Below are 26,540 nucleotides of genomic sequence, written 5' to 3'. Positions count from 1 at the left end.
TCTACGGGAGTTGTTTCGTATCCCGGTATGCAAAAAGGAGTGCAAAACGAGGACTTCCCAGGGGGTCACTGTTAGGACTCTAGCTTGGAGAGTCCTAATTGAGAGGGACATTCATGTAAAACTGTTAGGACTCTAGCTAGGAGAGTCCTAATTGAGAGGGACATTCTGTTAGGACTCTAGCTAGGAGAGTCCTAATTGAGAGGGGCATTCATGTAGGAGGTTTTTTCTTATAGAAGAATTAGGAGTTGTAAGGGAATAGGAGTCTTGAGTAGGAGTCCTATTAGGAGTTGGTTAGAAGTAAGAGTCTTAAGTAGGAGTCCTATTAGGAGTTAGGGTTTAGAAGCCCTATAAATAGCCATGTATTCCTCCTCTTTTCTCAAGCAATAGATGAATCTTTTCTGCAGCCTTTGAGCAGCAACTTGGAGGGAGGAACCCCTATAGAGTTCCAAGGAGGCCGATCCCCTAAAGAGATCAACCCCAAGTTTAGAATCTGCAAGGGTTCTATCACCTGGTATCAGAGCAGCGTTCTTGGCGTCTCGCTGCCCTTTCACAGCCATCCATCAACCCTCCACAACCATCCAAAGCAATTCCCACAATTGCTTAAAAGATCGTCACCGAATTCCGCCATCATCTCCACCACCACGGATCATCCTTTGATCTCCCCGTGAATTGCAACAGGTTCTGGTTTCCTACCTTACTGCTGCTGCAATTTAGTTATCCTTATTCGAAAATCCAAAAAAAAAAAAAAAATCGTTCCTATATTGCTGCATAAACTTTTCATCACAAAGTTTTCATCTCTACGACGAAAGATACATTGCAGAATTCCAGCCGCATAGCACCATCTGTTTGATCTTGCTGCTGTGCTTTTTCTATCCAAATTTCTACGAAATTTTTATGACATCTTTGACACTTCTTAACAGTGGATTTCCCTTTGGTTTCATCAAAAAATTCTCAATATAAACTACTGATCTTTTATGTCCAATCTGCTGCACTTGAATTGCAGAATTCAAGCCGCATAGCACCATCTGTTTGATCTTTCTACTGTGCTTTTTCTATCCAAATTTCTACGAAATTTTTATGACATCTTTGACACTTCCTAACAGTAGATTTCCCTTTGGTTTCATCGAAAAATTCTCAATATAAACTACTGATCTTTTATGTCCAATCTGCTGCACTTGAAAATCTATGCTGCAGAAAATTTCAGCTGCATATCGTTGCCTTAACCCATCTATTTGCAATCTTTTTTGAATGAAATTTCTTATAGACTTCATATATCATCTTGGCTTCCATCTAAGATTGATCTATTAAGAAATTCATCTCTAAAAACGATTTTATGTTGCTGCAAATTTTCATCGTAACCCGCTGAAATTTTTCGACGATAATTCTGCAATTGCAACTTGCACCAATTTCTTTGCTGTTATACTGCCGAAATTTTCTTGATTAAATTATATATCCTTGCTGTCATATAAACTGTGATTTTGCTATCAATTCCCTCCTCAATTCTCTTAAGTTTTTGGTGGAAATTACGTCGAGAAACCGTTGTTTCTTCGACGACAATTCTACTCTTACAAGACAGCACATACTTGCTGCAACTTCCACGGATTTCTGTCAAACCTTTGCTACCATCTACCACAGATCCAAAACTTTCATCCAGAGCCCTAAAACTCTACCAAACCACACCCTCAAACTGCACCCAAAACAGCCACAAAACAAGCCTAAACTATAGCCTACATCCACCAATCCACCAACACTTTCGACCATCACTTCTCTCAACCTATACATGCCTTTAACCCAACAGCAAAAGAGAGATCTTAACATCATTGATTTGGGGCCATATACTATGGCATCTAAGGAGGCAATCAATGCTAAATTCGAAGCCTTGGAGGCGCGAATGGAGGATAAGATTCGGACGCTCTTTACCGAACTCAGATTGGGCCGACCACTAAGCCCGAAGAAATCATATCAAGGAGAGAGCTTTGCCCAATCACACCAAGCCCGAAGAGATGACTTCCAAGAGAGGGGAAGCTCTATGACCAACCCCAACTATCCATGCATGAGAGTGGACTTCCCTAGATGGGAAGAAGGAGACCCGATTGGTTGGATTTCGCACGCGGAGCGATATTTTCGGTACCACAAAACCGCGGATGTATCTATGGTGAAAATTGCAGCTATACATCTTGAAGGGGATGCTATTCAGTGGTTTGACTGGTTTGAACATACTTATGGAGTCTTTTCATGGCGACAATTCAAAGAAGAACTGCTGATTCGCTTCAGACCAACCGATTACGAGAATATTGACGAACAACTAGCAAAGATCCGACAAACCTCCACCATTCAGGAGTACCAAACCAGGTTTGAAAGGTTATCTAATCAAAATCATGATTGGTCTCAAAAACAGCTATTGAGGACCTTCATTGAGGGCTTGAAGCCGGAGATCCGAGGAGAAGTTAAAGCGCGACAACCGTACACGCTTATGGCAGCCATCTCTTTCGCACGACATCAAGAGGAGCAATTGAACCATGAAGCTCGGAGGACTAGGGTCACTCCTCAACCAGTAATATTGAAGCCCTCAGCCCCCCCTACTATCGACCAAGTCCCTGCACCAAAGAGGTTAACAGGAGAAGAGCTTCGGGAGCGATATGCGAAGGGGTTATGTTGGCATTGTGACGAGCCGTGGAGCCGTGAGCATCGCTGTAGTAAAGGAGGACTTCTTATGATTGAACCGATAGAAGAAGAGGTCATTGAACATCCAAAAGAGAGCTTTGAACATGAAGAAGAAGATGCAGAAGAAGACCCAAAACCGACCGAAGTTACGGTACATACACTAGCTAGCTACTCACACCCGCAAACGATGAAAATTGGAGGCCTTCTCAAACAACAACCAATCACTGTTCTCATCGACACGGGCAGTACTACTAACTTCCTAAATAGTAAGCTTGCTGTTCGGATATCATTACCTATCGAGAATCGCTGCAGGTTTGATGTTAAGGTCACCGACGGACGGATTTTGAATTGTGATCATAGGCGCTTGCAGGAGAAACTATTGCTGCAGGACCAAGAGATAATTGCAGATTTCATCCTTCTCCCTCTTAACAATCATGAGGCCATGCTCAGAATTAAATGGTTGACGACATTAGGTGATATTTCCTGAAATTTTATGAAACTAATTATGAAATTTTACAGTAAGGAGAAACAGGTGACATTGCACGGGAAACGTGGGGGCGACATAACAACGATTTGCACACAACAAATGGAGAATGTTTTGCATAAAGCATGCAGCGGCTTTTTGGTACAACTTGAGCAGCAAATTAAGGGAGAGCCAACAGAATTTGAAGATCCAAATCTACTTCCTTTGCTTGCTGAATTTTTAAATATATTTGACGAACCGCGCAACCTACCTCTTACCTGTCGGCATGATCATTGTATAATGATTCTTCCAGGCAAATCTTCAGCAAATGCTCAGCCATATCAGTATCCACATCTCCAAAAGGATGAAATAGAAAGGATTATAAAAGAGATGCTCGAAACAGGAGTTATTCGGCCAAGTTGCAACCTCTACTCTTCGCCGGTGCTACTTGTACGTAAGAAGGACGGAACAAGGCGAATATGTGTTGATTACCGAGCTCTCAATGGCATAATCATCAAGGACAAATACTTTATTCCAATAGTAGATGAATTGCTAGATGAAAGGGAGCACAAATCTTTACAAAGCTGGACCTTTGATCCGGGTATCATCAAATACGAGCATGCGAAGAAGACATACGGAAAACCACCTTTTGAACACACAACAACCACGAATTTTTGCTTTCTGCAACAAAAGGTGGAATATCTTGGGCATATCATATCAGAGGAAGGTGTGGCAGTGGACCCCTTCAAAATTGGAGTAATGCAAAACTGGCCGACCTCGAGAAACATAAAATTGCTACATGGCTTTCTGGGTTTAACAGGCTACTACCGCAAGTTCGTGAAAAACTATGGAAAGATCAGTGCACCACTTACTTCCTTACTAGAAAAAGATGTCTTCCAATGGTTGGACAGAGCCTCCGCTGCCTTTGACAAACTTAAGGCAGCCATGACGACGACGCCGGTGCTAACACTACCAGATTTCAACCGACCCTTCATTATTGAGGCCGACACATCTGGAGTCAGAATTGGAGTCATTCTCATGCAAGATGGTCGACCACTCGCATACACTAGCAAGGCATTATCTCCCTCCTATCAAAATAAGTTAACATATGATAAGGAGATGCTCGCCATTGTGCGCGCAGCAACGAGGTGGAGATTGTACTTGATCAGGCGATACTTTCAAATCAAGACCGACCATAAAAGCCGAAAATATCTCTTGGAGCAGAAGATATCTTCCCCCAAGCAGCAAAAATGGGTAACAAAACTTCTTGGATTTGTTTATGAAATAACTTACAAAATGTGGAAAGAGAATGTTGTTGCAGATGCGCTTTCGCAGCTACCTGAGCAAGTTGAATTTTCGGTCGTTTTACTTCCAACCAGCGACTTTCTTAAGGATATTAAGATGGAATGGCAGGAAGATTCAGAGACTAGTAAGATTATAAAAAAATTGGAGGAAGCACCAAGCCTCATGGCTCATTACAATTGGGACTCAAAAGAATTACACTATAAGGGACGTATTGTGCTTACGATAAATTCTACTTGCATCTTCACGAGCAGATTTTGGACAAAGTTATTCCATATGCAGGGTACTAAATTGAAAAGGAGTATGGCATATCACCCAAAAATCGATGGCCAGACGGAAGTTTTAAATAGGTGCTTGAAAACAGCCCAAAGCCACCCACCAAATATGACTACCCAAAGAGAACTCCAGACCCTGCCAAGTGCTATTGTTGATCGACGGATCATGACTCGACGACGACGACCCACTAATGAAGTGCTAATACAGTGGGCGAACCTACCAATAGAAGATGCCACTTGGGAGAACTATGATGACTTGAAGATCAAATTCCCAGAATTCACGAATCATCAGCCTCGAGGACAAGGCTGATTTGAAGAGGGCGGGTCTGTTAGGACTCTAGCTTGGAGAGTCCTAATTGAGAGGGACATTCATGTAAAACTGTTAGGACTCTAGCTAGGAGAGTCCTAATTGAGAGGGACATTCTGTTAGGACTCTAGCTAGGAGAGTCCTAATTGAGAGGGGCATTCATGTAGGAGGTTTTTTCTTATAGAAGAATTAGGAGTTGTAAGGGAATAGGAGTCTTGAGTAGGAGTCCTATTAGGAGTTGGTTAGAAGTAAGAGTCTTAAGTAGGAGTCCTATTAGGAGTTAGGGTTTAGAAGCCCTATAAATAGCCATGTATTCCTCCTCTTTTCTCAAGCAATAGATGAATCTTTTCTACAGCCTTTGAGCAGCAACTTGGAGGGAGGAACCCCTATAGAGTTCCAAGGAGGCCGATCCCCTAAAGAGATCAACCCCAAGTTTAGAATCTGCAAAGGTTCTAACAGTCACCCATCCTAGTACTACTCTGGCCGAAGCACGCTTAACTTCGGAGTTTTGATGGGATCCGGGGATTTAGTGCTGGCATTATCGCACCCGTTTCGTGTGCTTCGTCCCTCGCCTATGTGCACGTCGCAGTCGGCGCATCAACGTCCGGAGCCTCTTGCCCGTCACGAAACCGTCGGCGCTTTCCCGAACGGTCTCGAAATCCCTATTGCAAGTTCTCTCCAAGCCCTAGCCCGACGACTGCGTATCGGTCACGGCAAGCGCGTGCAGAAACCATCGGCACTTTCTAGAACGAACTCGGAATCGCTATTGCGACCCCAATCCGGAAAGCTCTATCCGAGCCCCTCGATACTGACAGCGTAGCGGTCACAGCAAATTTCCAGCCCCAAAACAATCGTCTCGGAGCTCTACGGGAGATGTTTCGTATCTCGGGATGCAAAAAGGAGTGCAACACGAGGACTTCCCAGGGGGTCACCCATCCTGGTACTACTCTGGCCCAAGCACGCTTAACTTCGGAGTTTTGATGGGATCCTGGGATTTAGTGCTGGCATTATCGCACCCGTTTCGCGTGCTTCGTCCCTCGCCTATGTGCACGTCGCAGCCGGCGCATCAACGTCCGGAGCCTCTTGCCCGTCACGAAACCATCGGCGCTTTCTCGAACGGTCTCGAAATCCCTATTGCAAGCTCTCTCCGAGCCCTATCCCGACGACTGCGTATCGGTCACGGCAAGCGCGTGCAGAAACCATCGGCACTTTCTAGAACGAACTCGGAATCGCTATTGCGACCCCAATCCGGAAAGCTCTCTCCGAGCTCCTCGATACTGACTGCATAGCGGTCACAGTAAATTTCCAGCCCCAAAACAATCGTCTCGGAGCTCTACGGGAGATGTTTCGTATCTCAGGATGCAAAAAGGAGTGCAACACGAGGACTTCCCAGGGGGTCACCCATCCTAGTACTACTCTGGCCCAAGCACGATTAACTTCGGAGTTTTGATGGGATCCGGGGATTTAGTGCTGGCATTATCGCACCCGTTTCGCGTGCTTCGTCCCTCGCCTATGTGCACGTCGCAGCCGGCGCATCAACGTTCGGAGCCTCTTGCCCGTCACGAAACCGTCGGCGCTTTCTCGAACGGTTTCGAAATCCCTATTGCAAGCTCTCTCCGAGCCCTAGCCCGACGACTGCGTATCGGTCACGGCAAGCGCGTGCAGAAACCATCGGCACTTTCTAGAACGAACTCGGAATCGCTATTGCGACCCCAATCCGGAAAGCTCTCTCCGAGCCCCTCGAAACTGACTGCGTAGCGGTCATAGCAAATTTCCAGCCCCAAAACAATCGTCTCGGAGCTCCACGGGAGATGCTTCGTATCCCGGGATGCAAAAAGGAGTGCAACACGAGGACTTCCCAAGGGGTCACCCATCCTTGTACTACTCTGGCCCAAGCACGCTTAACTTCGGAGTTTTGATGGGATCCGGGGATTTAGTGCTGGCATTATCGCACCCGTTTCGCGTGCTTCGTCCCTCGCCTATGTGCACGTCGCAGCCGGCGCATCAACGTCCGGAGCCTCTTGCCCGTCACGAAACCGTCGGCGCTTTCTCGAACGGTCTCGAAATCCCTATTGCAAGCTCTCTCCGAGCCCTAGCCCGACGACTGCATATCGGTCACGGCAAGCGCGTGCAGAAACCATCGGCACTTTCTAGAACGAACTCGGAATCGCTATTGCGACCCCAATCCGGAAAGCTCTCTCCGAGCCCCTAGATACTGACTGCGTAGCGGTCACAGCAAATTTCCAGCCCCAAAACAATCGTCTCGGAGCTCTACGGGAGATGTTTCGTATCTCGGGATGCAAAAAGGAGCGCAACACGAGGACTTCCCAGGGGGTCACCCATCCTGGTACTACTCTGGCCCAAGCACGCTTAACTTCGGAGTTTTGATGGGATCCTGGGATTTAGTGCTGGCATTATCGCACCCGTTTCGCGTGCTTCGTCCCTCGCCTATGTGCACGTCGCAGCCGGCGCATCAACGTCCGGAGCCTCTTGCCCGTCACGAAACCGTCGGCGCTTTCTCGAACGGTTTCGAAATCCCTATTGCAAGCTCTCTCCAAGCCCTAGCTCGACGACTGCGTATCGGTCACAGCAAGCGCGTGCAGAAACCATCGGCACTTTGTAGAAAGAACTCGGAATCGCTATTGCTACCCCAATCCGGAAAGCTCTCTCCTAGCCCCTCGATACTGACAGCGTAGCGGTCACAGCAAATTTCCAGCCCCAAAACAATCGTCTCGGAACTCTACGGGAGTTGTTTCGTATCCCGGGATGCAAAAAGGAGTGCAAAACGAGGACTTCCCAGGGGGTCACCCATCCTAGTACTACTCTGGCCGAAGCACGCTTAACTTCGTAGTTTTGATGGGATCCGGGGATTTAGTGCTGGCATTATCGCACCCGTTTCGTGTGCTTCGTCCCTCGCCTATGTGCACGTCGCAGTCGGCGCATCAACGTCCGGAGCCTCTTGCCCGTCACGAAACCGTCGGCGCTTTCTCGAACGGTCTCGAAATCCCTATTGCAAGCTCTCTCCGAGCCCTATCCCGACGACTGCGTATCGGTCACGGCAAGCGCGTGCAGAAACCATCGGCACTTTCTAGAACGAACTCGGAATCGCTATTGCGACCCCAATCCGGAAAGCTCTCTCCGAGCTCCTCGATACTGACTGCATAGCGGTCACAGTAAATTTCCAGCCCCAAAACAATCGTCTCGGAGCTCTACGGGAGATGTTTCGTATCTCAGGATGCAAAAAGGAGTGCAACACGAGGACTTCCCAGGGGGTCACCCATCCTAGTACTACTCTGGCCCAAGCACGATTAACTTCGGAGTTTTCATGGGATCCGGGGATTTAGTGCTGGCATTATCGCACCCGTTTCGCGTGCTTCGTCCCTCGCCTATGTGCACGTCGCAGCCGGCGCATCAACGTTCGGAGCCTCTTGCCCGTCACGAAACCGTCGGCGCTTTCTCGAACGGTTTCGAAATCCCTATTGCAAGCTCTCTCCGAGCCCTATCCCGACGACTGCGTATCGGTCACGGCAAGCGCGTGCAGAAACCATCGGCACTTTCTAGAACGAACTCGGAATCGCTATTGCGACCCCAATCCGGAAAGCTCTCTCCGAGCTCCTCGATACTGACTGCATAGCGGTCACAGTAAATTTCCAGCCCCAAAACAATCGTCTCGGAGCTCTACGGGAGATGTTTCGTATCTCAGGATGCAAAAAGGAGTGCAACACGAGGACTTCCCAGGGGGTCACCCATCCTAGTACTACTCTGGCCCAAGCACGATTAACTTCGGAGTTTTGATGGGATCCGGGGATTTAGTGCTGGCATTATCGCACCCGTTTCGCGTGCTTCGTCCCTCGCCTATGTGCACGTCGCAGCCGGCGCATCAACGTTCGGAGCCTCTTGCCCGTCACGAAACCGTCGGCGCTTTCTCGAACGGTTTCGAAATCCCTATTGCAAGCTCTCTCCGAGCCCTAGCCCGACGACTGCGTATCGGTCACGGCAAGCGCGTGCAGAAACCATCGGCACTTTCTAGAACGAACTCGGAATCGCTATTGCGACCCCAATCCGGAAAGCTCTCTCCGAGCCCCTCGAAACTGACTGCGTAGCGGTCATAGCAAATTTCCAGCCCCAAAACAATCGTCTCGGAGCTCCACGGGAGATGCTTCGTATCCCGGGATGCAAAAAGGAGTGCAACACGAGGACTTCCCAAGGGGTCACCCATCCTTGTACTACTCTGGCCCAAGCACGCTTAACTTCGGAGTTTTGATGGGATCCGGGGATTTAGTGCTGGCATTATCGCACCCGTTTCGCGTGCTTCGTCCCTCGCCTATGTGCACGTCGCAGCCGGCGCATCAACGTCCGGAGCCTCTTGCCCGTCACGAAACCGTCGGCGCTTTCTCGAACGGTCTCGAAATCCCTATTGCAAGCTCTCTCCGAGCCCTAGCCCGACGACTGCATATCGGTCACGGCAAGCGCGTGCAGAAACCATCGGCACTTTCTAGAACGAACTCGGAATCGCTATTGCGACCCCAATCCGGAAAGCTCTCTCCGAGCCCCTAGATACTGACTGCGTAGCGGTCACAGCAAATTTCCAGCCCCAAAACAATCGTCTCGGAGCTCTACGGGAGATGTTTCGTATCTCGGGATGCAAAAAGGAGCGCAACACGAGGACTTCCCAGGGGGTCACCCATCCTGGTACTACTCTGGCCCAAGCACGCTTAACTTCGGAGTTTTGATGGGATCCTGGGATTTAGTGCTGGCATTATCGCACCCGTTTCGCGTGCTTCGTCCCTCGCCTATGTGCACGTCGCAGCCGGCGCATCAACGTCCGGAGCCTCTTGCCCGTCACGAAACCGTCGGCGCTTTCTCGAACGGTTTCGAAATCCCTATTGCAAGCTCTCTCCAAGCCCTAGCTCGACGACTGCGTATCGGTCACAGCAAGCGCGTGCAGAAACCATCGGCACTTTGTAGAAAGAACTCGGAATCGCTATTGCTACCCCAATCCGGAAAGCTCTCTCCTAGCCCCTCGATACTGACAGCGTAGCGGTCACAGCAAATTTCCAGCCCCAAAACAATCGTCTCGGAACTCTACGGGAGTTGTTTCGTATCCCGGGATGCAAAAAGGAGTGCAAAACGAGGACTTCCCAGGGGGTCACCCATCCTAGTACTACTCTGGCCGAAGCACGCTTAACTTCGTAGTTTTGATGGGATCCGGGGATTTAGTGCTGGCATTATCGCACCCGTTTCGTGTGCTTCGTCCCTCGCCTATGTGCACGTCGCAGTCGGCGCATCAACGTCCGGAGCCTCTTGCCCGTCACGAAACCGTCGGCGCTTTCCCGAACGGTCTCGAAATCCCTATTGCAAGTTCTCTCCGAGCCCTAGCGCGACGACTGCGTATCGGTCACGGCAAGCGCGTGCAGAAACCATCGGCACTTTCTAGAACGAACTCAGAATCGCTATTGCGACCCGAATCCGGAAAGCTCTCTCCGAGCCCCTCGATACTGACTGCGTAGCGGTCACAGCAAATTTCCAGCCCCAAAAAAATCGTCTCGGAGCTCTACGGGAGATGTTTCGTATCTCGGGATGCAAAAAGGAGTGCAAAACGAGGACTTCCCAGGGGGTCACCCATCGTTGTACTACTCTGGCCCAAGCACGCTTAACTTCGGAGTTTTGATGGGATCCGGGGATTTAGTGCTGGCATTATCGCACCCGTTTCGTGTGCTTCGTCCCTCGCCTATGTGCACGTCGCAGCCGGCGCATCAACGTCCGGAGCCTCTTGCCCGTCACGAAACCGTCGGCGCTTTCTCGAACGGTTTCGAAATCCCTATTGCAAGCTCTCTCCGAGCCCTAGCCCGACGACTGCGTATCGGTCACGGCAAGCGCGTGCAGAAACCATCGGCACTTTCTAGAACGAACTCGGAATCGCTATTGCGACCCCAATCCGGAAAGCTCTCTCCGAGCCCCTCGAAACTGACTGCGTAGCGGTCATAGCAAATTTCCAGCCCCAAAACAATCGTCTCGGAGCTCCACGGGAGATGCTTCGTATCCCGGGATGCAAAAAGGAGTGCAACACGAGGACTTCCCAAGGGGTCACCCATCCTTGTACTACTCTGGCCCAAGCACGCTTAACTTCGGAGTTTTGATGGGATCCGGGGATTTAGTGCTGGCATTATCGCACCCGTTTCGCGTGCTTCGTCCCTCGCCTATGTGCACGTCGCAGCCGGCGCATCAACGTCCGGAGCCTCTTGCCCGTCACGAAACCGTCGGCGCTTTCTCGAACGGTCTCGAAATCCCTATTGCAAGCTCTCTCCGAGCCCTAGCCCGACGACTGCATATCGGTCACGGCAAGCGCGTGCAGAAACCATCGGCACTTTCTAGAACGAACTCGGAATCGCTATTGCGACCCCAATCCGGAAAGCTCTCTCCGAGCCCCTAGATACTGACTGCGTAGCGGTCACAGCAAATTTCCAGCCCCAAAACAATCGTCTCGGAGCTCTACGGGAGATGTTTCGTATCTCGGGATGCAAAAAGGAGCGCAACACGAGGACTTCCCAGGGGGTCACCCATCCTGGTACTACTCTGGCCCAAGGACGCTTAACTTCGGAGTTTTGATGGGATCCTGGGATTTAGTGCTGGCATTATCGCACCCGTTTCGCGTGCTTCGTCCCTCGCCTATGTGCACGTCGCAGCCGGCGCATCAACGTCCGGAGCCTCTTGCCCGTCACGAAACCGTCGGCGCTTTCTCGAACGGTTTCGAAATCCCTATTGCAAGCTCTCTCCAAGCCCTAGCTCGACGACTGCGTATCGGTCACAGCAAGCGCGTGCAGAAACCATCGGCACTTTGTAGAAAGAACTCGGAATCGCTATTGCTACCCCAATCCGGAAAGCTCTCTCCTAGCCCCTCGATACTGACAGCGTAGCGGTCACAGCAAATTTCCAGCCCCAAAACAATCGTCTCGGAACTCTACGGGAGTTGTTTCGTATCCCGGGATGCAAAAAGGAGTGCAAAACGAGGACTTCCCAGGGGGTCACCCATCCTAGTACTACTCTGGCCGAAGCACGCTTAACTTCGTAGTTTTGATGGGATCCGGGGATTTAGTGCTGGCATTATCGCACCCGTTTCGTGTGCTTCGTCCCTCGCCTATGTGCACGTCGCAGTCGGCGCATCAACGTCCGGAGCCTCTTGCCCGTCACGAAACCGTCGGCGCTTTCCCGAACGGTCTCGAAATCCCTATTGCAAGTTCTCTCCGAGCCCTAGCGCGACGACTGCGTATCGGTCACGGCAAGCGCGTGCAGAAACCATCGGCACTTTCTAGAACGAACTCAGAATCGCTATTGCGACCCCAATCCGGAAAGCTCTCTCCGAGCCCCTCGATACTGACTGCGTAGCGGTCACAGCAAATTTCCAGCCCCAAAAAAATCGTCTCGGAGCTCTACGGGAGATGTTTCGTATCTCGGGATGCAAAAAGGAGTGCAAAACGAGGACTTCCCAGGGGGTCACCCATCGTTGTACTACTCTGGCCCAAGCACGCTTAACTTCGGAGTTTTGATGGGATCCGGGGATTTAGTGCTGGCATTATCGCACCCGTTTCGTGTGCTTCGTCCCTCGCCTATGTGCACGTCGCAGCCGGCGCATCAACGTCCGGAGCCTCTTGCCCGTCACGAAACCGTCGGCGCTTTCTCGAACGGTTTCGAAATCCCTATTGCAAGCTCTATCCGAGCCCTAGCCCGACGACTGCGTATCGGTCACGGCAAGCGCGTGCAGAAACCATCGGCACTTTCTAGAACGAACTCGGAATCGCTATTGCGACCCCAATCCGGAAAGCTCTCTCCGAGCCCCTCGAAACTGACTGCGTAGCGGTCATAGCATATTTCCAGCCCCAAAACAATCGTCTCGGAGCTCCACGGGAGATGCTTCGTATCCCGGGATGCAAAAAGGAGTGCAACACGAGGACTTCCCAAGGGGTCACCCATCCTTGTACTACTCTGGCCCAAGCACGCTTAACTTCGGAGTTTTGATGGGATCCGGGGATTTAGTGCTGGCATTATCGCACCCGTTTCGCGTGCTTCGTCCCTCGCCTATGTGCACGTCGCAGCCGGCGCATCAACGTCCGGAGCCTCTTGCCCGTCACGAAACCGTCGGCGCTTTCTCGAACGGTCTCGAAATCCCTATTGCAAGCTCTCTCCGAGCCCTAGCCCGACGACTGCATATCGGTCACGGCAAGCGCGTGCAGAAACCATCGGCACTTTCTAGAACGAACTCGGAATCGCTATTGCGACCCCAATCCGGAAAGCTCTCTCCGAGCCCCTAGATACTGACTGCGTAGCGGTCACAGCAAATTTCCAGCCCCAAAACAATCGTCTCGGAGCTCTACGGGAGATGTTTCGTATCTCGGGATGCAAAAAGGAGCGCAACACGAGGACTTCCCAGGGGGTCACCCATCCTGGTACTACTCTGGCCCAAGCACGCTTAACTTCGGAGTTTTGATGGGATCCTGGGATTTAGTGCTGGCATTATCGCACCCGTTTCGCGTGCTTCGTCCCTCGCCTATGTGCACGTCGCAGCCGGCGCATCAACGTCCGGAGCCTCTTGCCCGTCACGAAACCGTCGGCGCTTTCTCGAACGGTTTCGAAATCCCTATTGCAAGCTCTCTCCAAGCCCTAGCTCGACGACTGCGTATCGGTCACAGCAAGCGCGTGCAGAAACCATCGGCACTTTGTAGAAAGAACTCGGAATCGCTATTGCTACCCCAATCCGGAAAGCTCTCTCCTAGCCCCTCGATACTGACAGCGTAGCGGTCACAGCAAATTTCCAGCCCCAAAACAATCGTCTCGGAACTCTACGGGAGTTGTTTCGTATCCCGGGATGCAAAAAGGAGTGCAAAACGAGGACTTCCCAGGGGGTCACCCATCCTAGTACTACTCTGGCCGAAGCACGCTTAACTTCGTAGTTTTGATGGGATCCGGGGATTTAGTGCTGGCATTATCGCACCCGTTTCGTGTGCTTCGTCCCTCGCCTATGTGCACGTCGCAGTCGGCGCATCAACGTCCGGAGCCTCTTGCCCGTCACGAAACCGTCGGCGCTTTCCCGAACGGTCTCGAAATCCCTATTGCAAGTTCTCTCCGAGCCCTAGCGCGACGACTGCGTATCGGTCACGGCAAGCGCGTGCAGAAACCATCGGCACTTTCTAAAACGAACTCGGAATCGCTATTGCGACCCCAATCCGGAAAGCTCTATCCGAGCCCCTCGATACTGACAGCGTAGCGGTCACAGCAAATTTCCAGCCCCAAAACAATCGTCTCGGAGCTCTACGGGAGATGTTTCGTATCTCGGGATGCAAAAAGGAGTGCAACACGAGGACTTCCCAGGGGGTCACCCATCCTGGTACTACTCTGGCCCAAGCACGCTTAACTTCGGAGTTTTGATGGGATCCTGGGATTTAGTGCTGGCATTATCGCACCCGTTTCGCGTGCTTCGTCCCTCGCCTATGTGCACGTCGCAGCCGGCGCATCAACGTCCGGAGCCTCTTGCCCGTCACGAAACCGTCGGCGCTTTCTCGAACGGTCTCGAAATCCCTATTGCAAGCTCTCTCCAAGCCCTAGCTCGACGACTGCGTATCGGTCACAGCAAGCGCGTGCAGAAACCATCGGCACTTTGTAGAAAGAACTCGGAATCGCTATTGCTACCCCAATCCGGAAAGCTCTCTCCTAGCCCCTCGATACTGACAGCGTAGCGGTCACAGCAAATTTCCAGCCCCAAAACAATCGTCTCGGAACTCTACGGGAGTTGTTTCGTATCCCGGGATGCAAAAAGGAGTGCAAAACGAGGACTTCCCAGGGGGTCACCCATCCTAGTACTACTCTGGCCGAAGCACGCTTAACTTCGTAGTTTTGATGGGATCCGGGGATTTAGTGCTGGCATTATCGCACCCGTTTCGTGTGCTTCGTCCCTCGCCTATGTGCACGTCGCAGTCGGCGCATCAACGTCCGGAGCCTCTTGCCCGTCACGAAACCGTCGGCGCTTTCCCGAACGGTCTCGAAATCCCTATTGCAAGTTCTCTCCGAGCCCTAGCGCGACGACTGCGTATCGGTCACGGCAAGCGCGTGCAGAAACCATCGGCACTTTCTAAAACGAACTCGGAATCGCTATTGCGACCCCAATCCGGAAAGCTCTATCCGAGCCCCTCGATACTGACAGCGTAGCGGTCACAGCAAATTTCCAGCCCCAAAACAATCGTCTCGGAGCTCTACGGGAGATGTTTCGTATCTCGGGATGCAAAAAGGAGTGCAACACGAGGACTTCCCAGGGGGTCACCCATCCTGGTACTACTCTGGCCCAAGCACGCTTAACTTCGGAGTTTTGATGGGATCCTGGGATTTAGTGCTGGCATTATCGCACCCGTTTCGCGTGCTTCGTCCCTCGCCTATGTGCACGTCGCAGCCGGCGCATCAACGTCCGGAGCCTCTTGCCCGTCACGAAACCGTCGGCGCTTTCTCGAACGGTCTCGAAATCCCTATTGCAAGCTCTCTCCGAGCCCTAGCCCGACGACTGCGTATCGGTCACGGCAAGCGCGTGCAGAAACCATCGGCACTTTCTAGAACGAACTCAGAATCGCTATTGCGACCCCAATCCGGAAAGCTCTCTCCGAGCCCCTCGATACTGACTGCGTAGCGGTCACAGCAAATTTCCAGCCCCAAAAAAATCGCCTCGGAGCTCTACGGGAGATGTTTCGTATCTCGGGATGCAAAAAGGAGTGCAAAACGAGGACTTCCCAGGGGGTCACCCATCGTTGTACTACTCTGGCCCAAGCACGCTTAACTTCGGAGTTTTGATGGGATCCGGGGATTTAGTGCTGGCATTATCGCACCCGTTTCGTGTGCTTCGTCCCTCGCCTATGTGCACGTCGCAGCCGGCGCATCAACGTCCGGAGCCTCTTGCCCGTCACGAAACCGTCGGTGCTTTCTCGAACGGTTTCGAAATCCCTATTGCAAGCTCTATCCGAGCCCTATCCCGACGACTGCGTATCGGTCACGGCAAGCGCGTGCAGAAACCATCGGCACTTTCTAGAACGAACTCGGAATCGCTATTGCGACCCCAATCCGGACAGCTCTCTCCGAGCCCCTCGAAACTGACTGCGTAGCGGTCATAGCAAATTTCCAGCCCCAAAACAATCGTCTCGGAGCTCCACGGGAGATGCTTCGTATCCCGGGATGCAAAAAGGAGTGCAACACGAGGACTTCCCAAGGGGTCACCCATCCTTGTACTTCTCTGGCCCAAGCACGCTTAACTTCGGAGTTTTGATGGGATCCGGGGATTTAGTGCTGGCATTATCGCACCCGTTTCGCGTGCTTCGTCACTCGCCTATGTGCACGTCGCAGCCGGCGCATCAACGTCCGGAGCCTCTTGCCCGTCACGAAACCGTCGGCGCTTTCTCGAACGGTCTCGAAATCCCTATTGCAAGCTCTCTCCGAGCCCTAGCCCGACGACTGCATATCGGTCACGGCAAGCGCGTGCAGAAACCATCGGCACTTTCTAGAACGAACTCGGAATCGCTATTGCGACCCCAATCCGGAAAGCTCTCTCCGAGCCCCTAGATACTGACTGCGTAGCGGTCACAGCAAATTTCCAGCCCCAAAACAATCGTCTCGGAGCTCTACGGGAGATGTTTCGTATCTCGGGATGCAAAAAGGAGCGCAACACGAGGACTTCCCAGGGGGTCACCCATCCTGGTACTACTCTGGCCCAAGCACGCTTAACTTCGGAGTTTTGATGGGATCCTGGGATTTAGTGCTGGCATTATCGCACCCGTTTCGCGTGCTTCGTCCCTCGCCTATGTGCACGTCGCAGCCGGCGCATCAACGTCCGGAGCCTCTTGCCCGTCACGAAACCGTCGGCGCTTTCTCGAACGGTTTCGAAATCCCTATTGCAAGCTCTATCCGAGCCCTAGCCCGACGACTGCGTATCGGTCACGGCAAGCGCGTGCAGAAACCATCGGCACTTTCTAGAACGAACTCGGAATCGCTATTGCGACCCCAATCCGGAAAGCTCTCTCCGAGCCCCTCGAAACTGACTGCGTAGCGGTCATAGCAAATTTCCAGCCCCAAAACAATCGTCTCGGAGCTCCACGGGAGATGCTTCGTATCCCGGGATGCAAAAAGGAGTGCAACACGAGGACTTCCCAAGGGGTCACCCATCCTTGTACTACTCTGGCCCAAGCACGCTTAACTTCGGAGTTTTGATGGGATCCGGGGATTTAGTGCTGGCATTATCGCACCCGTTTCGCGTGCTTCGTCCCTCGCCTATGTGCACGTCGCAGCCGGCGCATCAACGTCCGGAGCCTCTTGCCCGTCACGAAACCGTCGGCGCTTTCTCGAACGGTCTCGAAATCCCTATTGCAAGCTCTCTCCGAGCCCTAGCCCGACGACTGCATATCGGTCACGGCAAGCGCGTGCAGAAACCATCGGCACTTTCTAGAACGAACTCGGAATCGCTATTGCGACCCCAATCCGGAAAGCTCTCTCCGAGCCCCTAGATACTGACTGCGTAGCGGTCACAGCAAATTTCCAGCCCCAAAACAATCGTCTCGGAGCTCTACGGGAGATGTTTCGTATCTCGGGATGCAAAAAGGAGCGCAACACGAGGACTTCCCAGGGGGTCACCCATCCTGGTACTACTCTGGCCCAAGCACGCTTAACTTCGGAGTTTTGATGGGATCCTGGGATTTAGTGCTGGCATTATCGCACCCGTTTCGCGTGCTTCGTCCCTCGCCTATGTGCACGTCGCAGCCGGCGCATCAACGTCCGGAGCCTCTTGCCCGTCACGAAACCGTCGGCGCTTTCTCGAACGGTTTCGAAATCCCTATTGCAAGCTCTCTCCAAGCCCTAGCTCGACGACTGCGTATCGGTCACAGCAAGCGCGTGCAGAAACCATCGGCACTTTGTAGAAAGAACTCGGAATCGCTATTGCTACCCCAATCCGGAAAGCTCTCTCCTAGCCCCTCGATACTGACAGCGTAGCGGTCACAGCAAATTTCCAGCCCCAAAACAATCGTCTCGGAACTCTACGGGAGTTGTTTCGTATCCCGGGATGCAAAAAGGAGTGCAAAACGAGGACTTCCCAGGGGGTCACCCATCCTAGTACTACTCTGGCCGAAGCACGCTTAACTTCGTAGTTTTGATGGGATCCGGGGATTTAGTGCTGGCATTATCGCACCCGTTTCGTGTGCTTCGTCCCTCGCCTATGTGCACGTCGCAGTCGGCGCATCAACGTCCGGAGCCTCTTGCCCGTCACGAAACCGTCGGCGCTTTCCCGAACGGTCTCGAAATCCCTATTGCAAGTTCTCTCCGAGCCCTAGCGCGACGACTGCGTATCGGTCACGGCAAGCGCGTGCAGAAACCATCGGCACTTTCTAAAACGAACTCGGAATCGCTATTGCGACCCCAATCCGGAAAGCTCTATCCGAGCCCCTCGATACTGACAGCGTAGCGGTCACAGCAAATTTCCAGCCCCAAAACAATCGTCTCGGAGCTCTACGGGAGATGTTTCGTATCTCGGGATGCAAAAAGGAGTGCAACACGAGGACTTCCCAGGGGGTCACCCATCCTGGTACTACTCTGGCCCAAGCACGCTTAACTTCGGAGTTTTGATGGGATCCTGGGATTTAGTGCTGGCATTATCGCACCCGTTTCGCGTGCTTCGTCCCTCGCCTATGTGCACGTCGCAGCCGGCGCATCAACGTCCGGAGCCTCTTGCCCGTCACGAAACCGTCGGCGCTTTCTCGAACGGTCTCGAAATCCCTATTGCAAGCTCTCTCCGAGCCCTAGCCCGACGACTGCGTATCGGTCACGGCAAGCGCGTGCAGAAACCATCGGCACTTTCTAGAACGAACTCAGAATCGCTATTGCGACCCCAATCCGGAAAGCTCTCTCCGAGCCCCTCGATACTGACTGCGTAGCGGTCACAGCAAATTTCCAGCCCCAAAAAAATCGCCTCGGAGCTCTACGGGAGATGTTTCGTATCTCGGGATGCAAAAAGGAGTGCAAAACGAGGACTTCCCAGGGGGTCACCCATCGTTGTACTACTCTGGCCCAAGCACGCTTAACTTCGGAGTTTTGATGGGATCCGGGGATTTAGTGCTGGCATTATCGCACCCGTTTCGTGTGCTTCGTCCCTCGCCTATGTGCACGTCGCAGCCGGCGCATCAACGTCCGGAGCCTCTTGCCCGTCACGAAACCGTCGGTGCTTTCTCGAACGGTTTCGAAATCCCTATTGCAAGCTCTATCCGAGCCCTATCCCGACGACTGCGTATCGGTCACGGCAAGCGCGTGCAGAAACCATCTGCACTTTCTAGAACGAACTCGGAATCGCTATTGCGACCCCAATCCGGACAGCTCTCTCCGAGCCCCTCGAAACTGACTGCGTAGCGGTCATAGCAAATTTCCAGCCCCAAAACAATCGTCTCGGAGCTCCACGGGAGATGCTTCGTATCCCGGGATGCAAAAAGGAGTGCAACACGAGGACTTCCCAAGGGGTCACCCATCCTTGTACTTCTCTGGCCCAAGCACGCTTAACTTCGGAGTTTTGATGGGATCCGGGGATTTAGTGCTGGCATTATCGCACCCGTTTCGCGTGCTTCGTCACTCGCCTATGTGCACGTCGCAGCCGGCGCATCAACGTCCGGAGCCTCTTGCCCGTCACGAAACCGTCGGCGCTTTCTCGAACGGTCTCGAAATCCCTATTGCAAGCTCTCTCCGAGCCCTAGCCCGACGACTGCATATCGGTCACGGCAAGCGCGTGCAGAAACCATCGGCACTTTCTAGAACGAACTCGGAATCGCTATTGCGACCCCAATCCGGAAAGCTCTCTCCGAGCCCCTAGATACTGACTGCGTAGCGGTCACAGCAAATTTCCAGCCCCAAAACAATCGTCTCGGAGCTCTACGGGAGATGTTTCGTATCTCGGGATGCAAAAAGGAGCGCAACACGAGGACTTCCCAGGGGGTCACCCATCCTGGTACTACTCTGGCCCAAGCACGCTTAACTTCGGAGTTTTGATGGGATCCTGGGATTTAGTGCTGGCATTATCGCACCCGTTTCGCGTGCTTCGTCCCTCGCCTATGTGCACGTCGCAGCCGGCGCATCAACGTCCGGAGCCTCTTGCCCGTCACGAAACCGTCGGCGCTTTCTCGAACGGTCTCGAAATCCCTATTGCAAGCTCTCTCCGAGCCCTATCCCGACGACTGCGTATCGGTCACGGCAAGCGCGTGCAGAAACCATCGGCACTTTCTAGAACGAACTCGGAATCGCTATTGCGACCCCAATCCGGAAAGCTCTCTCCGAGCCCCTCGATACTGACTGCGTAGCGGTCACAGCAAATTTCCAGCCCCAAAAAAATCGTCTCGGAGCTCTACGGGAGATGTTTCGTATCTCGGGATGCAAAAAGGAGTGCAAAACGAGGACATCCCAGGGGGGTCACCCATCGTTGTACTACTCTGGCCCAAGCACGCTTAACTTCGGAGTTTTGATGGGATCCGGGGATTTAGTGCTGGCATTATCGCACCCGTTTCGTGTGCTTCGTCCCTCGCCTATGTGCACATCGCAGCCGGTGCATCAACGTCCGGAGCCTCTTGCCCGTCACGAAACCGTCGGCGCTTTCTCGAACGGTCTCGAAATCCCTATTGCAAGCTCTCTCCGAGCCCTAGCCCGACGACTGCGTATCGGTCACGGCAAGCGCATGCAGAAACTATCGGCACTTTCTAGAACGAACTCGAAATCGCTATTGTGACCCCAATCCGGAAAGCTCTCTCCGAGCCCCTCGATACTGACTGCGTAGCGGTCATAACAAATTTCCAGCCCCAAAACAATCGTCTCGGAGCTCTACGGGAGATGTTTCGTATCTCGGGATGCAAAAAGGAGTGCAACACGAGGACTTCCCAGGGGGTCACCCATCCTTGTACTACTCTGGCCCAAGCACGCTTAACTTCGGAGTTTTGATGGGATCCGGGGATTTAGTGCTGGCATTATCGCACCCGTTTCGCGTGCTTCGTCCCTCGCCTATGTGCAAGTCGCAGCCGGCGCATCAAAGTCCGGAGCCTCTTGCCCGTCACGAAACCGTCGGCGCTTTCTCGAACGGTTTCGAAATCCCTATTGCAAGCTCTCTCCGAGCCCTAGCTCGACGACTGCGTATCGGTCACGGCAAGCGCGTGCAGAAACCATCGGCACTTTCTAGAACGAACTCGGAATCGCTATTGCGACCCCAATCCGGAAAGCTCTCTCCGAGCCCCTCGAAACTGACTGCGTAGCGGTCATAGCAAATTTCCAGCCCCAAAACAATCGTCTCGGAGCTCTACGGGAGATGTTTCGTATCCCGGGATGCAAAAAGGAGTGCGACACGAGGACTTCCCAAGGGGTCACCCATCCTTGTACTACTCTGGCCCAAGCACGCTTAACTTCGGAGTTTTGATGGGATCCGGGGATTTAGTGCTGGCATTATCGCACCCGTTTCGCGTGCTTCGTCCCTCGCCTATGTGCACGTCGTAGCCGGCGCATCAACGTCCGGAGCCTCTTGCCCGTCACGAAACCGTCGGCGCTTTCTCGAACGGTCTCGAAATCCCTATTGCAAGCTCTCTCCGAGCCCTAGCCCGACGACTGCGTATCGGTCACGGCAAGCGCGTGCAGAAACCATCGGCACTTTCTAGAACGAACTCGGAATCGCTATTGCGACCCCAATCCGGAAAGCTATCTCCGAGCCCCTCGAAACTGACTGCGTAGTGGTCATAGCAAATTTCCAGCCCCAAAACAATCGTCTCGGTGCTCTACGGGAGATGTTTCGTATCTCGGGATGCAAAAAGGAGTGCAACACGAGGACTTCCCAGGGGGTCACCCATCCTTGTACTACTCTAGCCCAAGCACGCTTAACTTCGGAGTTTTGATGGGATCCGGGGATTTAGTGCTGGCATTATCGCACCCGTTTCGCGTGCTTCGTCCCTCGCCTATGTGCACGTCGCAGCCGGCGCATCAACGTTCGGAGCCTCTTGCCCGTCACGAAACAGTCGGTGCTTTCTCGAACGGTTTCGAAATCCCTATTGCAAGCTCTCTCCGAGCCCTAGCCCGACGATTGCGTATCGGTCACGGCAAGCACGTGCAGAAACCATCGGCACTTTCTAGAACGAACTCGTAATCGCTATTGCGACCCCAATCCGGAAAGCTCTCTCCGAGCCCCTCGAAACTGACTGCGTAGCGGTCTTAGCAAATTTCCAGCCCCAAAACAATCGTCTCGGAGCTCTACGGGAGATGTTTCGTATCTCGGGATGCAAAAAGGAGTGCAACACGAGGACTTCCCAGGGGGTCACCCATCCTGGTACTACTCTGGCCCAAGCACGCTTAACTTCGGAGTTTTGATGGGATCCGGGGATTTAGTGCTGGCATTATCGCACCCGTTTCGCGTGCTTCGTCCCTCGCCTATGTGCACGTCGCAGCCGGCGCATCAACGTCCGGAGCCTCTTGCCCGTCACGAAACCGTCGGCGCTTTCTCGAACGGCTTCGAAATCCCTATTGCAAGCTCTCTCCGAGCCCTAGGTCGACGACTGCGTATCGGTCACGGCAAGCGCGTACAGAAACCATCGGCACTTTCTAGAAAGAACTCGGAATCGCTATTGCTACCCCAATCCGGAAAGCTCTCTCCGAGCCCCTCGATACTGACAGCGTAGCGGTCACAGCAAATTTCCAGCCCCAAAACAATCGTCTTGGAACTCTACGGGAGTTGTTTCGTATCCCGGGATGCAAAAAGGAGTGCAAAACGAGGACTTCGCAGGGGGTCACCCATCCTAGTACTACTCTGGCCGAAGCACGCTTAACTTCGAAGTTTTGATGGGATCCGGGGATTTAGTGCTGGCATTATCGCACCCGTTTCGTGTGCTTCGTCCCTCGCCTATGTGCACGTCGCAGTCGGCGCATCAACGTCCGGAGCCTCTTGCCCGTCACGAAACCGTCGGCGCTTTCCCGAACGGTCTCGAAATCCCTATTGCAAGTTCTCTCCGAGCCCTAGCCCGACGACTGCGTATCGGTCACGGCAAGCGCGTGCAGAAACCATCGGCACTTTCTAGAACGAACTCGGAATCGCTATTGCGACCCCAATCCGGAAAGCTCTATCCGAGCCCCTCGATACTGACAGCGTAGCGGTCACAGCAAATTTCCAGCCCCAAAACAATCGTCTCAGAGCTCTACGGGAGATGTTTCGTATCTCGGGATGCAAAAAGGAGTGCAACACGAGGACTTCCCAGGGGGTCACCCATCCTGGTACTACTCTGGCCCAAGCACGCTTAACTTCGGAGTTTTGATGGGATACGGGGATTTAGTGCTGGCATTGTCGCACCCGTTTCGCGTGCTTCGTCCCTCGCCAATGTGCACATCGCAGCCGGCGCATCTACGTCCGGAGCCTCTTGCCCGTCACGAAACCATCGGCGCTTTCTCGAACGGTCTCGAAATCCCTATTGCAAGCTCTCTCCGAGCCCTAGCCCGACGACTGCGTATCGGTCACGGCAAGCGCGTGCAGAAACCATCGGCACTTTCTAGAACGAACTCGGAATCGCTATTGCGACCCCAATCCGGAAAGCTCTCTCCGAGCCCCTCGAAACTGACAGCGTAGCGGTCACAGCAAATTTCCAGCCCCAAAACAATCGTCTCAGAGCTCTACGGGAGATGTTTCGTATCTCGGGATGCAAAAAGGAGTGCAACACGAGGACTTCCCAGGGGGTCACCCATCCTAGTACTACTCTGGCCCAAGCACGCTTAACTTCGGAGTTTTGATGGGATCCAGGGATTTAGTGCTGGCATTATCACACCCATTTCGCGTGCTTCGTCCCTCGCCTATGTGCACATCGCAGCCGGCGCATCAACATCCGGAGCCTCTTGCCCGTCACGAAACCGTCTGCGCTTTCTCGAACGGTCTCGAAATCCCTATTGCAAGCTCTCTCCGAGCCCTAGCCCGACGACTGCGTATCGGTCACGGCAAGCGCGTGCAGAAACCATCGGCACTTTCTAGAACGAACTCGGAATCGCTATTGCGACCCCAATCCGGAAAGCTCTCTCCGAGCCCCTCGATACTGACTGCGTAGCGGTCACAGCAAATTTCCAGCCCCACAACAATCGTCTCGGAGCTCTACGGGAGATGTTTCGTATCTCGGGATGCAAAAAGGAGTGCAACACGAGGACTTCCCAGGGGGTCACCCATCTTAGTACTACTCTGGCCCAAGCACGCTTAACTTCGGAGTTTTGATGGGATCCGGGGATTTAGTGCTGGCAATATCGCACCCGTTTCGCGTGCTTCGTCCCTCGCCTATGTGTGTTAGGATCGAGAGCACTAAGAGGGGGGGGGGTGAATTAGTGCAGCGGATATTTTTCAGCGATTAAAAAGCGAAGGCTGCGTTCGTTCGACAAAGACTATTTTGATGCAAAAACCGATTCTAAGATTACTTATGATTAAGTGCAGTTTACGTTTAAGTGCAGTTAGCGTCTAAACGCAGTTACCGTCTAAATGCAGATTGCGTCTAAACTCAGATTGCGTCTAAGCGCAGTTTGCGTCTTAGCGCAGATTGCGTCTAAGCGCAGATTGCGTCTAAACGCAGATTGCGTCTAAGCACAGATTGAGCAGAAGTATAAAGACAATGTGCTGTTGTTGTACAGCTCAAAAGGTAATCTGCAAATAACAGATTTACGTCTAAACGCAGATTTGCGTCTAAACGCAGATTTACGTCTTACACGCAGATTTACGTCTTAGACGCAGATTTACGTCTGAACTTTGAAACTCGTTTGTATATTCGCAGAGGGCAGTATGCAGTTGAAATCAAGACGTAAACGTAAACTGAAATATGACGATTGTGCGAGGAAAGCCGATTTACGTCTAAATGCAGTTTTACGTCTAAATGTTGAAACTCGTTCGTAAAATTGCAGAAGACAGTTTGCAGTTATAAATAGAATCAAACTGTAAGTGTAAACTGCAAAGAAACTCGTTTTCAAAAGCACAGAGGACAGTTCTGCAGAATCAAAACGTAAACGTAAACTGTAATGTACTAAAACACGACTTTACGTCTGAATGCAGATTCGGAAGAACAGCACTTAGAACTTGTTCGTGAAAGCGCAGAGAGCAGTAGTAGTGGAGGAGGTTTGCAGTAAAGATAAAGTGCTCAAAGATAAACGCAAACCAGAGATTTAGAGTGGTTCGGTCAGTCCTGACCTACTCCACTTTTGGCTTCCTCCACCGACGAGGTTGCCGACGTCAACTAGGGGCCTTCCTTCAATGGGTGAAGGCCAAACTGCCCTTTTACAGTTTCTCTCCTTTTGACAGGCTCAGGAGACAACCTTTACAGACCTTTCTCTCCTCACTTTACAACTGAAAACTTGAAGAACAGAAGGAGGAGACTTAAAGGCTTTACAATCACTTTTGAGCTCTTAGAATCACAGAAAAGATCAAGATTTCGGTGTAGGTCTGTATCTTTTCAGTGTTGAATGGATGGGGAATTTATAGGCCCCAACCCAATTCAAATTTGGAGCTCAAAACGATCAAATCCCGGAATTCCGGGATCAGGCGGTTGCACCTCTTGACTGGAGAGGTTGCACCGCCTGGCAGAGCTCGAAGACCGAGCTCAGGCGGTGCCACCTCTCTGCCAGGGAGGTTGCACCGCCCAGTCTTGCTCGAAGACTGAGCTCAGGCGGTGCCACCTCTCTGCCAGGGAGGTTGCACCGCCCAGTCTAGCTCGAAGACTGAGCTCAGGCGGTGCCACCTCTCTGCCAGGGAGGTTGCACCGCCCAGTCTAGCTCGAAGACTGAGCTCAGGCGGTGCCACCTCCCGGCTGGGGAGGTTGCACCGCCCAGTCTCGCTGGGAGGCTTAGCCCAGGCGGTGCCACCTCCTGGCCTGGGCGGTTGCACCTCCTGGTGCAATCAGGGTCCGAATGGTTCATTCCATTCGACCCAATTTCAATCTTTCAGGGGCCCAATTGCCCCAAGATTAAGCCAATGGGATCACCTCCCATTTTCTAACTTAATCATCGTGCTAACTACGATTAAATCTAAGACAACTTCTGCAGCTTTGCTTCGGTGCGTCAATCGCTCCTTCCGGCGAGTTTCCGGCGAACTTCCATCGATCATCCGATGAACCCTCGGTGATGCTCCTGCGGACTTCCGGCAAACTCCTGGACTTTGCGACGATCCACTTGGCAAGTTCCGACGAGCTTCGCTTGGCAAGCTTCTGGACTTCTCGGATCTGTTCTCGCAGAACCTCCGACGACCGTCCGAACTTCCGTCAAACTCTCGAACTCCCAACGTGATCATGAACTTGACTCCGGCGCAACTCCTGCTGCTTGTCTCTCTTTCATCGTAGTTAATCCTGCACACTTATCTCAACACATAGATTAGACAACAAATGACAATTGACTTCATCATCAAAATCCGAGATTCAACAATCTCCCCCTTTTTGATGATGACAATCAATTGATAATGGAGTTATCCTTCACTCCCCCTGTCTATATGCCATAG

At 52.5% G+C, this 26,540-nt stretch overlaps 31 non-coding genes and 9 pseudogenes across 31 annotated transcripts; all 40 read right to left on the bottom strand.

Moving 5' to 3' along the window:
* Window positions 1-5,910: 5,910 nt before the first annotated feature.
* Window positions 5,911-6,029, bottom strand: LOC135600459 (5S ribosomal RNA). The gene has a single exon (XR_010482780.1). It is a non-coding gene; the product is annotated as a 5S ribosomal RNA (ribosomal RNA).
* Window positions 6,030-6,379: 350 nt separating this feature from the next.
* LOC135599972 (5S ribosomal RNA) lies at window positions 6,380-6,498 on the bottom strand. Its single transcript, XR_010482309.1, has one exon. It is a non-coding gene; the product is annotated as a 5S ribosomal RNA (ribosomal RNA).
* A 350-nt stretch (window positions 6,499-6,848) lies between these two features.
* Window positions 6,849-6,967, bottom strand: LOC135600381 (5S ribosomal RNA). Its single transcript, XR_010482704.1, has one exon. It is a non-coding gene; the product is annotated as a 5S ribosomal RNA (ribosomal RNA).
* A 350-nt stretch (window positions 6,968-7,317) lies between these two features.
* On the bottom strand, window positions 7,318-7,436 carry LOC135600912 (5S ribosomal RNA). Its single transcript, XR_010483222.1, has one exon. It is a non-coding gene; the product is annotated as a 5S ribosomal RNA (ribosomal RNA).
* Window positions 7,437-7,786: 350 nt separating this feature from the next.
* On the bottom strand, window positions 7,787-7,905 carry LOC135603198 (5S ribosomal RNA; annotated as a pseudogene).
* Window positions 7,906-8,255: 350 nt separating this feature from the next.
* Window positions 8,256-8,374, bottom strand: LOC135600629 (5S ribosomal RNA). Its single transcript, XR_010482948.1, has one exon. It is a non-coding gene; the product is annotated as a 5S ribosomal RNA (ribosomal RNA).
* A 350-nt stretch (window positions 8,375-8,724) lies between these two features.
* LOC135599971 (5S ribosomal RNA) lies at window positions 8,725-8,843 on the bottom strand. The gene has a single exon (XR_010482308.1). It is a non-coding gene; the product is annotated as a 5S ribosomal RNA (ribosomal RNA).
* A 350-nt stretch (window positions 8,844-9,193) lies between these two features.
* Window positions 9,194-9,312, bottom strand: LOC135600380 (5S ribosomal RNA). Its single transcript, XR_010482703.1, has one exon. It is a non-coding gene; the product is annotated as a 5S ribosomal RNA (ribosomal RNA).
* Window positions 9,313-9,662: 350 nt separating this feature from the next.
* On the bottom strand, window positions 9,663-9,781 carry LOC135600911 (5S ribosomal RNA). Its single transcript, XR_010483221.1, has one exon. It is a non-coding gene; the product is annotated as a 5S ribosomal RNA (ribosomal RNA).
* A 350-nt stretch (window positions 9,782-10,131) lies between these two features.
* On the bottom strand, window positions 10,132-10,250 carry LOC135603197 (5S ribosomal RNA; annotated as a pseudogene).
* Window positions 10,251-10,600: 350 nt separating this feature from the next.
* On the bottom strand, window positions 10,601-10,719 carry LOC135601060 (5S ribosomal RNA). The gene has a single exon (XR_010483365.1). It is a non-coding gene; the product is annotated as a 5S ribosomal RNA (ribosomal RNA).
* Window positions 10,720-11,069: 350 nt separating this feature from the next.
* On the bottom strand, window positions 11,070-11,188 carry LOC135600379 (5S ribosomal RNA). Its single transcript, XR_010482702.1, has one exon. It is a non-coding gene; the product is annotated as a 5S ribosomal RNA (ribosomal RNA).
* A 350-nt stretch (window positions 11,189-11,538) lies between these two features.
* On the bottom strand, window positions 11,539-11,657 carry LOC135602184 (5S ribosomal RNA; annotated as a pseudogene).
* A 350-nt stretch (window positions 11,658-12,007) lies between these two features.
* On the bottom strand, window positions 12,008-12,126 carry LOC135603196 (5S ribosomal RNA; annotated as a pseudogene).
* A 350-nt stretch (window positions 12,127-12,476) lies between these two features.
* On the bottom strand, window positions 12,477-12,595 carry LOC135601058 (5S ribosomal RNA). The gene has a single exon (XR_010483363.1). It is a non-coding gene; the product is annotated as a 5S ribosomal RNA (ribosomal RNA).
* A 350-nt stretch (window positions 12,596-12,945) lies between these two features.
* LOC135600378 (5S ribosomal RNA) lies at window positions 12,946-13,064 on the bottom strand. Its single transcript, XR_010482701.1, has one exon. It is a non-coding gene; the product is annotated as a 5S ribosomal RNA (ribosomal RNA).
* A 350-nt stretch (window positions 13,065-13,414) lies between these two features.
* LOC135600910 (5S ribosomal RNA) lies at window positions 13,415-13,533 on the bottom strand. Its single transcript, XR_010483220.1, has one exon. It is a non-coding gene; the product is annotated as a 5S ribosomal RNA (ribosomal RNA).
* A 350-nt stretch (window positions 13,534-13,883) lies between these two features.
* On the bottom strand, window positions 13,884-14,002 carry LOC135603195 (5S ribosomal RNA; annotated as a pseudogene).
* Window positions 14,003-14,352: 350 nt separating this feature from the next.
* LOC135600458 (5S ribosomal RNA) lies at window positions 14,353-14,471 on the bottom strand. Its single transcript, XR_010482779.1, has one exon. It is a non-coding gene; the product is annotated as a 5S ribosomal RNA (ribosomal RNA).
* A 350-nt stretch (window positions 14,472-14,821) lies between these two features.
* LOC135603194 (5S ribosomal RNA) lies at window positions 14,822-14,940 on the bottom strand (annotated as a pseudogene).
* Window positions 14,941-15,290: 350 nt separating this feature from the next.
* LOC135600457 (5S ribosomal RNA) lies at window positions 15,291-15,409 on the bottom strand. Its single transcript, XR_010482778.1, has one exon. It is a non-coding gene; the product is annotated as a 5S ribosomal RNA (ribosomal RNA).
* A 350-nt stretch (window positions 15,410-15,759) lies between these two features.
* LOC135601057 (5S ribosomal RNA) lies at window positions 15,760-15,878 on the bottom strand. The gene has a single exon (XR_010483362.1). It is a non-coding gene; the product is annotated as a 5S ribosomal RNA (ribosomal RNA).
* A 350-nt stretch (window positions 15,879-16,228) lies between these two features.
* Window positions 16,229-16,347, bottom strand: LOC135600658 (5S ribosomal RNA). The gene has a single exon (XR_010482975.1). It is a non-coding gene; the product is annotated as a 5S ribosomal RNA (ribosomal RNA).
* Window positions 16,348-16,697: 350 nt separating this feature from the next.
* Window positions 16,698-16,816, bottom strand: LOC135600908 (5S ribosomal RNA). Its single transcript, XR_010483218.1, has one exon. It is a non-coding gene; the product is annotated as a 5S ribosomal RNA (ribosomal RNA).
* Window positions 16,817-17,166: 350 nt separating this feature from the next.
* On the bottom strand, window positions 17,167-17,285 carry LOC135600377 (5S ribosomal RNA). Its single transcript, XR_010482700.1, has one exon. It is a non-coding gene; the product is annotated as a 5S ribosomal RNA (ribosomal RNA).
* Window positions 17,286-17,635: 350 nt separating this feature from the next.
* On the bottom strand, window positions 17,636-17,754 carry LOC135600907 (5S ribosomal RNA). The gene has a single exon (XR_010483217.1). It is a non-coding gene; the product is annotated as a 5S ribosomal RNA (ribosomal RNA).
* Window positions 17,755-18,104: 350 nt separating this feature from the next.
* On the bottom strand, window positions 18,105-18,223 carry LOC135603193 (5S ribosomal RNA; annotated as a pseudogene).
* A 350-nt stretch (window positions 18,224-18,573) lies between these two features.
* On the bottom strand, window positions 18,574-18,692 carry LOC135600456 (5S ribosomal RNA). The gene has a single exon (XR_010482777.1). It is a non-coding gene; the product is annotated as a 5S ribosomal RNA (ribosomal RNA).
* Window positions 18,693-19,042: 350 nt separating this feature from the next.
* On the bottom strand, window positions 19,043-19,161 carry LOC135601056 (5S ribosomal RNA). The gene has a single exon (XR_010483361.1). It is a non-coding gene; the product is annotated as a 5S ribosomal RNA (ribosomal RNA).
* Window positions 19,162-19,511: 350 nt separating this feature from the next.
* On the bottom strand, window positions 19,512-19,630 carry LOC135600657 (5S ribosomal RNA). The gene has a single exon (XR_010482974.1). It is a non-coding gene; the product is annotated as a 5S ribosomal RNA (ribosomal RNA).
* A 350-nt stretch (window positions 19,631-19,980) lies between these two features.
* On the bottom strand, window positions 19,981-20,099 carry LOC135600906 (5S ribosomal RNA). The gene has a single exon (XR_010483216.1). It is a non-coding gene; the product is annotated as a 5S ribosomal RNA (ribosomal RNA).
* A 350-nt stretch (window positions 20,100-20,449) lies between these two features.
* On the bottom strand, window positions 20,450-20,569 carry LOC135603810 (5S ribosomal RNA; annotated as a pseudogene).
* Window positions 20,570-20,919: 350 nt separating this feature from the next.
* LOC135600203 (5S ribosomal RNA) lies at window positions 20,920-21,038 on the bottom strand. The gene has a single exon (XR_010482530.1). It is a non-coding gene; the product is annotated as a 5S ribosomal RNA (ribosomal RNA).
* A 350-nt stretch (window positions 21,039-21,388) lies between these two features.
* LOC135600240 (5S ribosomal RNA) lies at window positions 21,389-21,507 on the bottom strand. Its single transcript, XR_010482566.1, has one exon. It is a non-coding gene; the product is annotated as a 5S ribosomal RNA (ribosomal RNA).
* Window positions 21,508-21,857: 350 nt separating this feature from the next.
* LOC135599991 (5S ribosomal RNA) lies at window positions 21,858-21,976 on the bottom strand. The gene has a single exon (XR_010482327.1). It is a non-coding gene; the product is annotated as a 5S ribosomal RNA (ribosomal RNA).
* Window positions 21,977-22,326: 350 nt separating this feature from the next.
* LOC135599546 (5S ribosomal RNA) lies at window positions 22,327-22,445 on the bottom strand. Its single transcript, XR_010481900.1, has one exon. It is a non-coding gene; the product is annotated as a 5S ribosomal RNA (ribosomal RNA).
* Window positions 22,446-22,795: 350 nt separating this feature from the next.
* LOC135603059 (5S ribosomal RNA) lies at window positions 22,796-22,914 on the bottom strand (annotated as a pseudogene).
* Window positions 22,915-23,264: 350 nt separating this feature from the next.
* LOC135600697 (5S ribosomal RNA) lies at window positions 23,265-23,383 on the bottom strand. The gene has a single exon (XR_010483013.1). It is a non-coding gene; the product is annotated as a 5S ribosomal RNA (ribosomal RNA).
* A 350-nt stretch (window positions 23,384-23,733) lies between these two features.
* On the bottom strand, window positions 23,734-23,852 carry LOC135600105 (5S ribosomal RNA). Its single transcript, XR_010482436.1, has one exon. It is a non-coding gene; the product is annotated as a 5S ribosomal RNA (ribosomal RNA).
* Window positions 23,853-24,202: 350 nt separating this feature from the next.
* On the bottom strand, window positions 24,203-24,321 carry LOC135600247 (5S ribosomal RNA). The gene has a single exon (XR_010482573.1). It is a non-coding gene; the product is annotated as a 5S ribosomal RNA (ribosomal RNA).
* Between the last annotated feature and the right edge of the window lie 2,219 nt (window positions 24,322-26,540).

The sequence above is a fragment of the Musa acuminata genome, chromosome BXJ2-1 (assembly GCF_036884655.1).
Source record: "Musa acuminata AAA Group cultivar baxijiao chromosome BXJ2-1, Cavendish_Baxijiao_AAA, whole genome shotgun sequence".
NCBI classification, from domain to species: domain Eukaryota; kingdom Viridiplantae; phylum Streptophyta; class Magnoliopsida; order Zingiberales; family Musaceae; genus Musa; species Musa acuminata.
The sequence above is the reverse complement of the archived record's forward strand: the minus strand, read 5'-3'. Positions and strand labels throughout refer to the sequence as shown.